Genomic DNA, 9760 nt, shown 5'->3' on the forward strand with positions numbered 1-9760 from the left:
TAGTTGGAAGGCCGTCGAGACGATTACCCAGTCGTCGAAATGGATCGCCATTGGGTTTTTAGTTTAGTTAAGTTGCGTTTGCGTTTGAGTTTTCGTTGGTAAAGTCCTTATTCCTCTCCGGAGCGTGCCCTCTGTAGATAAGCTACCTTATTCCGGTCGTAGATGGAGCGAAGACCCGCTCAGCCATCTCAGTTTCACGTTGAGTTCAAGTAATTACAGTTTTGTTCAGTTAAAATAATTAGAATCAATTATAGGAAAATTCAAATTTGAATCTTTAAATATTTCGCGCACAATTACCCCGGGAATCGATAGTTCGCATCTCCAACACTCGAGTCAGTACCGTACGGGGCTAGTCTCCACCAGACTCCCCAGACTCCCCACCGCCCCACCACTACGCAACAGGCACGAGCGGACACACGCGATAGTCGCCATTTCATCCACCCGGACGACCAAGAGTAAGGTACGAGTTGATTTAACTCCCTGAACGTAATCGAGGCCCCGTGACCAAAAGTCCGTCGAATTCAATGCTCCAGACTATGGTAAGACCTCGTGTACTTATTTAGAAGTGATTAACCCCTCACGTACGGACTCGGTATGTCATACCGACCCATGCAAAAACGCACGGCTCTTCTCAAAATTGAATATTTCCGAAACTATGGCAGATAATACAATCGGACTAATGCCATTGGAAAAGTGAATATTGTAGCTTTAATTATACATTTTATTTATAATTTTTCATTCATCAGAAAATATGGGATGCGAAGAGTATTGAGCGTGTGATAGACTTGGTATCAGAAAGATCCCGTACGTGAGGGGTTAAAAGTGAATTAGTGGGGTTTTGCGGAAAAGCGATTGGACCACGTGGGATGGCGTCGCTACCTCTTGGAATGACGCCAACACCGATACCCATGGTTTGAAGGACAGGAAACCCTTCAAACGAACCCAAATGCTCCCTGGAAGCTACCTGAAATTATCTAATTAATAATTATGCTACCTGAATAAATCAAAATATTAATAATGCTACCTACCATAACGTTTGTGCAAAAATTCATGCTTTATGCGTCTCGCTACAACGATTGATGCAACTCGCTATCTGCTTCATTGCTACCTTTTTGCTTGCTACCTTTTCTCGCTCTCTTTACGTAATTATTCTACGCTACCTATTTCTTTCTATTTCTCCAACTCACAAGAGTTTTGGAGGAAAAATTAGGTTACCTGAATTGTTCTTAAGCTACCTTTTACGCGTTTTAATGCTCTTTAGCGTTCGTTGAGTTTTGGATTCCGGTTGGGCATGGGGACGCTATCTTTTTAGTTATCTTTACTTTTATGGTTGGAATCCAGAACAAGAAAATTATCTAAGCTCTCTTACGTTCATCAATAAGCTACCTATTATTTTAGAAATCATTGGAGACCGTAGGCTACCTATTTTCATGGAGAAAACCTCCATTTCCGGGTTAGAAATGCTCCCTTCCAGTAAATCAGCCACGTGGCTGATTCAACCTCCCTAGCTCATTTTGCTACCTTTTCGGTTAATGAGATTCCCGATTTTAATGCGTTGCAAATGGCATAAGAGTTAAGAAAACCATTACAAAGGCACTCCAGAATTCGGAATTCGATTAATTACAATCGAAAATAAGAAAAATTAGTACCATTTCGGGAGCTCTCTTTTTTTTTTAATTCGCGTAGCCACTTCATCCGTTCTCTCTCGCACGTACGCTACCTTTCTATAGTCTCTCTCTCGGATTCGTGTTCCCCTCGTGGACAGTACTTTGGCTTCTTTCTATTAACTTTGGGTTGGGATCGCTTTTTGTTTCATACTTAAAATTATTATTCACATATTTTCGAGTCTTCTAAATTTTAATGGACCTGTTTAGAATAATTGGGATTAATTCGAGTCACATCCATGTAATTTTGTATTTACAAGAGTTTACGATTTTCTATTAATCTCGACAATAGCGAAACACGTCAGTACAATTATGTTTATTATTTAATATCGACCTTAATATCTATTCCGTTTAGAATTTAGGACATTGGTTTATTGGTTTCTCGATCGATGATTGGCTTTGTTAATTGATGTTCTCGTCCACGAATCCACCCCTCTCTCCACGACCGCACACTGAGCAGCCGAGTAAATCCCGTACCCTCGTAATCCACATTTCTCCGTATGGTTTGTTATATGTTTCTTGCCGTTATTGGATTTTTGGGGACAATCAGTATTTAGTTTTAAAAAAATACGGTTCCGTTTACGGTTTGTCGATTCCGCGTTGCTAAAAATCGGATGGCGCCCTAAATACACGAAGTAAGGATTGGATGAGCTGCTGATTGTTCCCGGAGTCCAGTTTTAGCGTTATGGTTTTTGGCGTTCCAGACTTGTCAGATTACGAGAACGAAGGTAATGAGTTGGCCGTGTTTGGATAATCGAGAATTTTGGGTTAGGGTTTATTGCGTATTTGTTGAGGCCAAAGGAAAATCATTACACATTGAGTGTTCCATTTTTGTATCTAAACTTCAAAATCTTCTGGTTTTATTCACAAACGATAGTTCTACCGAGAACGCTTTTCATCTATTTGAAAAAAAATCGTTTGAATGATTCAAAAACGAAAAAAAAATCAAAGTGATGAATAGGAGAAAAAAATTATTATATTAAGTATTCTATGTACTCATGGATAAAATCTATGCAGTTGTGAATGATAGGGCAGCTAGAATATTTGTGAAGAAGAAGAAAAGTCTTGGAACACTCGTACACATTATTGCCTTCTTGATGATCCTTGGTATGTCTTGCATTTCTCCAACTAAAATTTTTTTATTGATCTTAACTGTAATTATGTTCACACTTCAAACAGAAAAAAAAATTGACCTCATAATATTAAAAAGAAACATGTTAATAATTGTTGCCAAATTGCAACAGAATAATTACATTCTAAGAAAAGTATGCAATTGTAGAGTCATCTTTTCATTTTTCTTATAAGAATACTGTTGTTTTTTATCATCATAAATTGCAACTATCAAAACTTTCAGCATCAGTAAAAAATGTAACTTCATCCAAATTGAAACATGATAACTCCTTCCATTCAAATAGCTACTGACAATTGAAAAAAAATTATTACATTTCAATTTTTCCTAAGAAACTATTTTGTAATCTTAATATATTTTCACAATCATCTCTTCTTATCTTTCATGAGGACGTAATCGTTTTTCTTATTATCATAATAATCATCAAATACAATGAAACTTCGATCAACGGCATAGCTAAAAATGTTTGATTGATCTAAACGATCATTTTTTTGCGAAGGTAAACAGAAGAAAAAGAATTATTAATCTCATGTTATTGGCAAGAAACATGATAATTGTTGCCAAAATGCAGCAGAATAATTACGTTTCACAAAAAGTATGCAAGTGTATTCCTGTTTACTTGATGAGAGAATACAAAAGTTAGTTACTTTTTTACTTTCTCTGAGAGACCATTTTTCTATCTTAAAATTATTTCAGTTATCTCTTGTGTTTTTTTTTTTGTTAGAACGCATTCGTTTTTTCCATCATCGTAAATTTCCACTATTATTAATCCTTTCAAGCGTTGCTGTCAAATCTTTTCTAATCAAAAATGAAACTCTAAAACATTGTCCATTGAAATAACTGCTGTCAAATTGTAACAAAATCATTAATAACATCGGTGCTCTTGTGGAAAATAGTGTAGCTAGAAGATATATGTAGAACAGGTCCAAAAATGTTTGAATAACATTCATACATATTTTTGCCTATTTCTTCCTCGTTTGTGAGAACAAGAAAATTCAATTTTTTGTATCACAATGATCGAAAGCTTATAATAAAAAATGAGCTCTTCATTTTATGTACAAACTTTTGAACTATTTTAGGATTCAATCATACAGAACGATGAAACTCATTATCTAAGACTATTTCTCAGTCTTTCAATTACTGCACAGTCATTTTATTCATGAGAAAATTTGGATTTCCCCGCTTATACTTATTATAAACCTTTCATCATCGAGACAATATAAATCAGTACTGTTTTTAACTTTATTTGCAGTGCAAAAACTATGATTATACTCAATAATTAGAAAGCTATAGAACGCTTTAAAGACCTCTTCAAGTTACTTCCCTTCCGAATTCCTCATCTTCATAACCCACCTGCGCCTATTCTCTAAGGAATAAGCTACTGGCAGTGGATCATCTTGACGATCAACGAATCTCTGGGATCTTGATAGGACGTTTTGGGCTTCTCCATTTGCTGGAGGCTGAGCCACTGATAGTGGACTAACTTCTTCAAGATTAATGGGTCTCTGGGATTCTGCAGGGACGTTTTAACCTCCTCCATTCTCTGGAGGCTGCGTCACTGTCAGTGGACCACTACCTTGAAGATCAATGGATCTCTGGGACTCTGCAGGGACGTTTTGGGCTCCTCCATTCCCTGAAGAATCAATGCGAGGTCTTTGGATCAATCTTCCAGTTGTATCCTGACTACCCCCTACCCATTCCAGTGCTGAGAATGATCTGCGCCGCGCAGGGAAATTCTCGGCTGCAGGGACGTTTTCGGCTGCAGGTGCAACTCTGACTCTCCCTCCGATTCTATAGCCAGATCTCATTTGCTCCTCGGTCAAAACGATTTTAACAACGATGTTCACTTGACTCATGTTAGTCACTGGGAGAATACCACTCTCATTATCGTTACGACGTAGATGTCCATTTATGGTTACATGTGATCCAAGTGGTGGACTGGAATTTTGCTCAAAGGAAGTCATATAAACTGAGAGTCGATAACGCTCAGCATCGGTGAGAATTCCACTTCCATAAGTTGCATTATTGGTAATGACTCTTTCGATGGGCAGTTTGATATATCCTGTGATGTTTGCGGGACCTGATCTACTTGTTCAAAAGTAATGGGGATGTACTGAACAGGCTCAGCTATATCCTCAGGTATTGGTCCCAGAAGCGAGACGGAAGTTAGAGGTTGGATGAAAATTCCGATGGGCATCAGATTTTCCCAGTTCTTCTGTACTATGGACTAGCTTCATGCGCTCGTCCTCGTGTGACCCAGATGATCTGATCTTATATCTCTGAAATAAAAAAGAGAAAAATCAGGCCCGCTCGCGCGCTTCGCGCGCACACTCTTTGCGGTGTGACCGGAAGGGGTGGGTGGAATTGGGTGTGACCCATTACGGGTCGAACCAATAACTTCCCGACCAATTCCTATTTGTCTGTTCATTAGAACAAAAAATGCAAATTTTGAAATTTCCATCTTGATAACTACAAAACGGCTAAGACGATTTTACTTGGCATCCACATAAAATCGAATTATATGAATAGTGTAATCTTTCATTGAAAAGCGAATTCAACGTTCCAGAGGTCGAATTGCAACAAAAGAAATGAGAATGTCCTCACTGCAAAATTTTTCTATTCTGAAGACAACCCACTCAAAATTTCCCAATTATCCAATCAAAAGTTAAATCCACTTGAAAATTTTTGTCCACTTCAAAGTTGAACCCACTTCAAAATTTTCTCAACTCCAAAGTTCATCTATTGGAAAAGTTTTCTACTTCGAAGTTGACTCACTCCAAGATTCCCCAATCTTTTCTCCAATTTTGCCTTTTTTTCAAATTGCAAAATTCGAAAGGTTTATTGAGATAACTAAAATACCACTGAGGAGACTTTGCTCAAAATCCAATGACACTCAAGATACATGATGACGCAGCGATTACACGAAATTGATTCAAATTCCATCGTTATTTTAGATGAAATCGTCGAATTTCAGTAAAAGTAACGTTGTTTGACATTGTCTCATATGTCTTATGCAGATAACTGGATAACTGGATCATTTCCATAATCTAATCAGTTCTAAGTTACATGAAGATGCATCGATTAAAAAAAAAAAGTTGAATCAGTTCGTTCGTTCCGGAGAAATCGTTGGACAAAATTTCACTCACATACGGTGCTACGCACACCCATACACACACACACACACAACCCTCCTAGGAACTGCAGAACCTTGACGACGGTGGAGGGCCTTAAGGGTAGTACCCAAACTAAGAAGCAGTTCAAGACAAGGCGTGTCCTTTTCAGGACAACTTGGAAGAGAAGCCCAACTCCAAACGTGGCGTGCAGGGTGGGCTCCCTTAAACAACCTCAGCGTAATGTCAAGGTGTTCACCGTACCGAGTTCTGGAAGGCGCCAGGGGTAGTTGGCGTCGCAAACGGTGGTCCCTAGGGCACCAGGTCCCACCCCGGGTGTATTAAGTGGCCTTACCCTAGCAGCCGGGGCTCTGCGGGGGCGGACTGTTATATCTCCCTAGGTACTCGTGGGAACAAAATGAATGAAGAAAAATCAAATAATGAAACGGAAGGAACAAGTGGAGTAGGGTCTCAGACCCATGAGGTGACGAAGCTCATCTCACCGAATAACGTGAGGAGACGGACAGAGGCTTGGGATCGTCATCAAAACCTCATCAGTGATCTGATGTCGCAGATCCTGGACAAGAGCAAACGATCCATCAACGAACACACCCGCAGTCTTGCGCGGAGTGTCGAGGCCTCTGCGAAGCGTCTCAGAAGAATGTGTGAAACTTTGTCAGAAAAGGCGGTAGAGTTGGTAGCTCCTCTGAAGGTGCCACAAGAACAGATGCACCAAAACACAGTGGAGGAGAATAAGAAGAAAAGGGATCGGGACTCGCTGGGTTCGTATGCCGAGACGCTGAAGAGGTCGAAGCATGACAAGACTCCGATTCCACCCAACGGGGGCCAAACACCATGCCCTAGAGCGAAGAAGATCGAGACGGGCCCGCCCGTGAAACATGCTGTCACGAAGGACGATGGGGGCACGGTTGACCATGGCTTCCAGAAGTGGAAGCGTCGGAAGAACAAAGGAGACCTGACCCCAACTGAGCTTCGGGAGAACCCGAAACGAAAGAAAACACGGAGGAAGCAAGTGGCTAGGCCAAAAGCGCTGATCATTCGCCCAAAGGAGAAGGAGAATTACTCGCACCTCCTTAAGCGAGTGAAGAAGGATAGTGCTTGTGATAGGGCTAGTGAGTGCGTCGAGAAAATCAGACGTACGACTTCTGAAGACATGCTGATTATTTTAACCAAGGAAAAGGCGAATGAAGCCTCTCAGCTACGATCAGCCATTGTAGCACTTCTAGGAAGCGAAGCCGAAGTGCTAAGCAAGGAGCCTATGGAAGATCTCGAGATCAAAGACCTCGATGAAGAGACATCGAAGGAGGACGTTCTCGTTGCTCTTCAGAAAGAAGTGGGTGAGAAGTACGAGATTGGTCTGGAGGCCATAAAATCGCTGCGGAAAGCCTATGGAGGGACTCAAACTGCTTCAGTGACACTCACGGCAGCTGCTGTCACGAAAATTCTGGGGGAACAGGAGATCGGGAAGAAGATAAAGATTGGGTGGGCCAACTGCCGGGTACGGAGAGTGCAGAGACCGATCAAGTGCTTCAGGTGTTGGCAATACGGACACCTCGCTACAAAATGCACGAGCATTGTGGATCGCTCGAAGCTCTGTACGAGGTGTGCAGGGGATGGCTACAAAGCCAAGGACTGCGAGAAAGAACCGCAATGCGCCCTTTGCATTGACAAAGGCAATAAGGAGAATAGTGCTCATGTTGCTGGTAGCAATAGATGCCCAGCCTATACCGCGGCACTCCAGAAGCTCACCAGCAAAAGGCGATAAGGAGAGGAAGATCTGCAAGGTGTTACAGCTCAACCTCAACCACTCTGGGGATGCACATGACTTACTTATGCAAACGGTGCGAGAGCTGAAGATTGATCTGGCTATGATTTCGGAGCCGTACTGACACCTCGGCACCCAATCCTGGGTTACTGATGCCAATGGCGGGGCAGTAATCTGGGCTTGTGGGAACAGGCCTTTTCAAGACACCGGAAGCAGGAACCGCTACGTGAAGGCGAAGATCAATGGAATTCACGTCTACAGCTGTTATGCCCCACCGAGTCTCAGCATCGATGAGTTAACAGACTTCCTGGACAGGCTGACTGTGGATGCCAAGCAACACTTTCCCGTGGTGATAGCTGGTGACTTCAATGCCTGGGCAGTTGACTGGGGTAGTAAGGTGACAAACGCTAAGGGTCAAGCTGTTCTGGAAGCCATGTCCGCTTTGGACGTGATCTTGCTGAACAGAGGAGATGAACCAACCTTCATGCGGGGAGAGGCGAGCTCAATTGTGGATCTTACCTTCGTGAGTGGTGCTCTCGCTAAGAGAAACTACTCATGGAGAGTAGCTGATATATATACGGCTAGTGACCACCGAGCCATACTTTGGGAGATATGTTCCAACCAGAAGGTCGCATCAACAGCCAAGAAGACCAACAGCGTTGGCTGGAGAGTGAGCACTTTCGACCCAGGCTCATTTGCAGTGGCATTAGATGACCATCCAATCGCTGGTACAGATGCGACTTCGAAGGCGCAGAGCATCAGGAGGAAGGTGAGTAAAGCCTGCGATGCCACAATGACGAGAAAGCGGACCACGAATCGACATCCACCAGTGTACTGGTGGAATGAGACCAGAGCTGTGCTACGGAAGGAGTGCAACGCAGCCAGGAGGTCATCTCAGCGTGGTAGGAAAAGTCCCAACTTCATGGAGTTGGAGATGAAGTACAAGAAGGCACGGCGAAAGCTCAGCAAAGCCATCAAGCACAGCAAGAGGCAATGCTGGAACGAGCTCCTTAGCGAGGTGGAGACCGACCCATGGGGGAGGCCCTACAGGGTGGTGATGACACGACTCAAGAGTTAATCAATGCCATCACCATCGTGTCCGGTGCTCCTGAACAGAATTATGGAGATGCTGTTCCCAAGTCAACCGGAATTTCGCCGCAACTCTGAACAATGGGAAGGAGAAATTGTCCCCGAGATCACCAGGGAAGAGCTGATGGAGGCCTGCAAAAGAGTGGGGAACTCCAAAGCTCCAGGGCTGGAGGGAATCCCGAACATCGCGTTGAAGCTGGCCATTAACACGATGCCAGAGCAGTTCCTGGATGTTTACAACGAGTGCCTCAGAGAGGGCATCTTTCCTGCCATGTGGAAGCAGCAGAGGTTGGTACTGCTCCCAAAAGGGAATAAACCACCGGACGAACCTTCATCTTACCGTCCCCTCTGCATGCTCGATACTGCTGGCAAGATTCTCGAGCGTATCATCCACCAGAGGATAGAAGCTGCCGTGGAACCCGCGCTTGCTGGGAATCAATATGGTTTTCGGAAAAGCCGGTCCACACTTGATGCCATCAACCTTGTCGTCGAAACCGCTAGGAAAGCGATTGAAGGGGAACGATGGTTGAATGGCACTAAGGAGTATTGCTTGGTGGTGACTCTGGACATCGAGAACGCCTTCAATTCAGCTAGGTGGGACAGCATCATGGAGGCTTTTGCGAAACTGGACGTGCCGGGCTACTTGCGGAGGATGGTCAGTAGCTATTTCAGCAAAAGGGTCCTCATGTATGATACCGAGACTGGGCCTAAGAAGTACAAAGTGACAGGAGGAGTACCCCAAGGTTCAGTCCTGGGTCCCCTCCTGTGGAACATCATGTACGACGGGCTGCTGAAGCTGAAACTGCCCTCGCGGACTAAGCTTGTGGCATTTGCAGACGACGTAGCTGTGGTCATCATCAGGAAACACCTGGAGGACATGAAGCGTGTTTTCAGCATAAGGTTCGAAACGATCCGCTGCTGGATGGATTCTGTTGGACTGAGCCTAGCGGAACAGAAGACGGAAGCCGTATTGATCACCAGC

This window comes from Diachasma alloeum, unplaced genomic scaffold (assembly GCF_001412515.2).
Source record: "Diachasma alloeum isolate Michigan unplaced genomic scaffold, Dall2.0 Dall_scaffold_00373, whole genome shotgun sequence".
NCBI lineage: Eukaryota > Metazoa > Arthropoda > Insecta > Hymenoptera > Braconidae > Diachasma > Diachasma alloeum.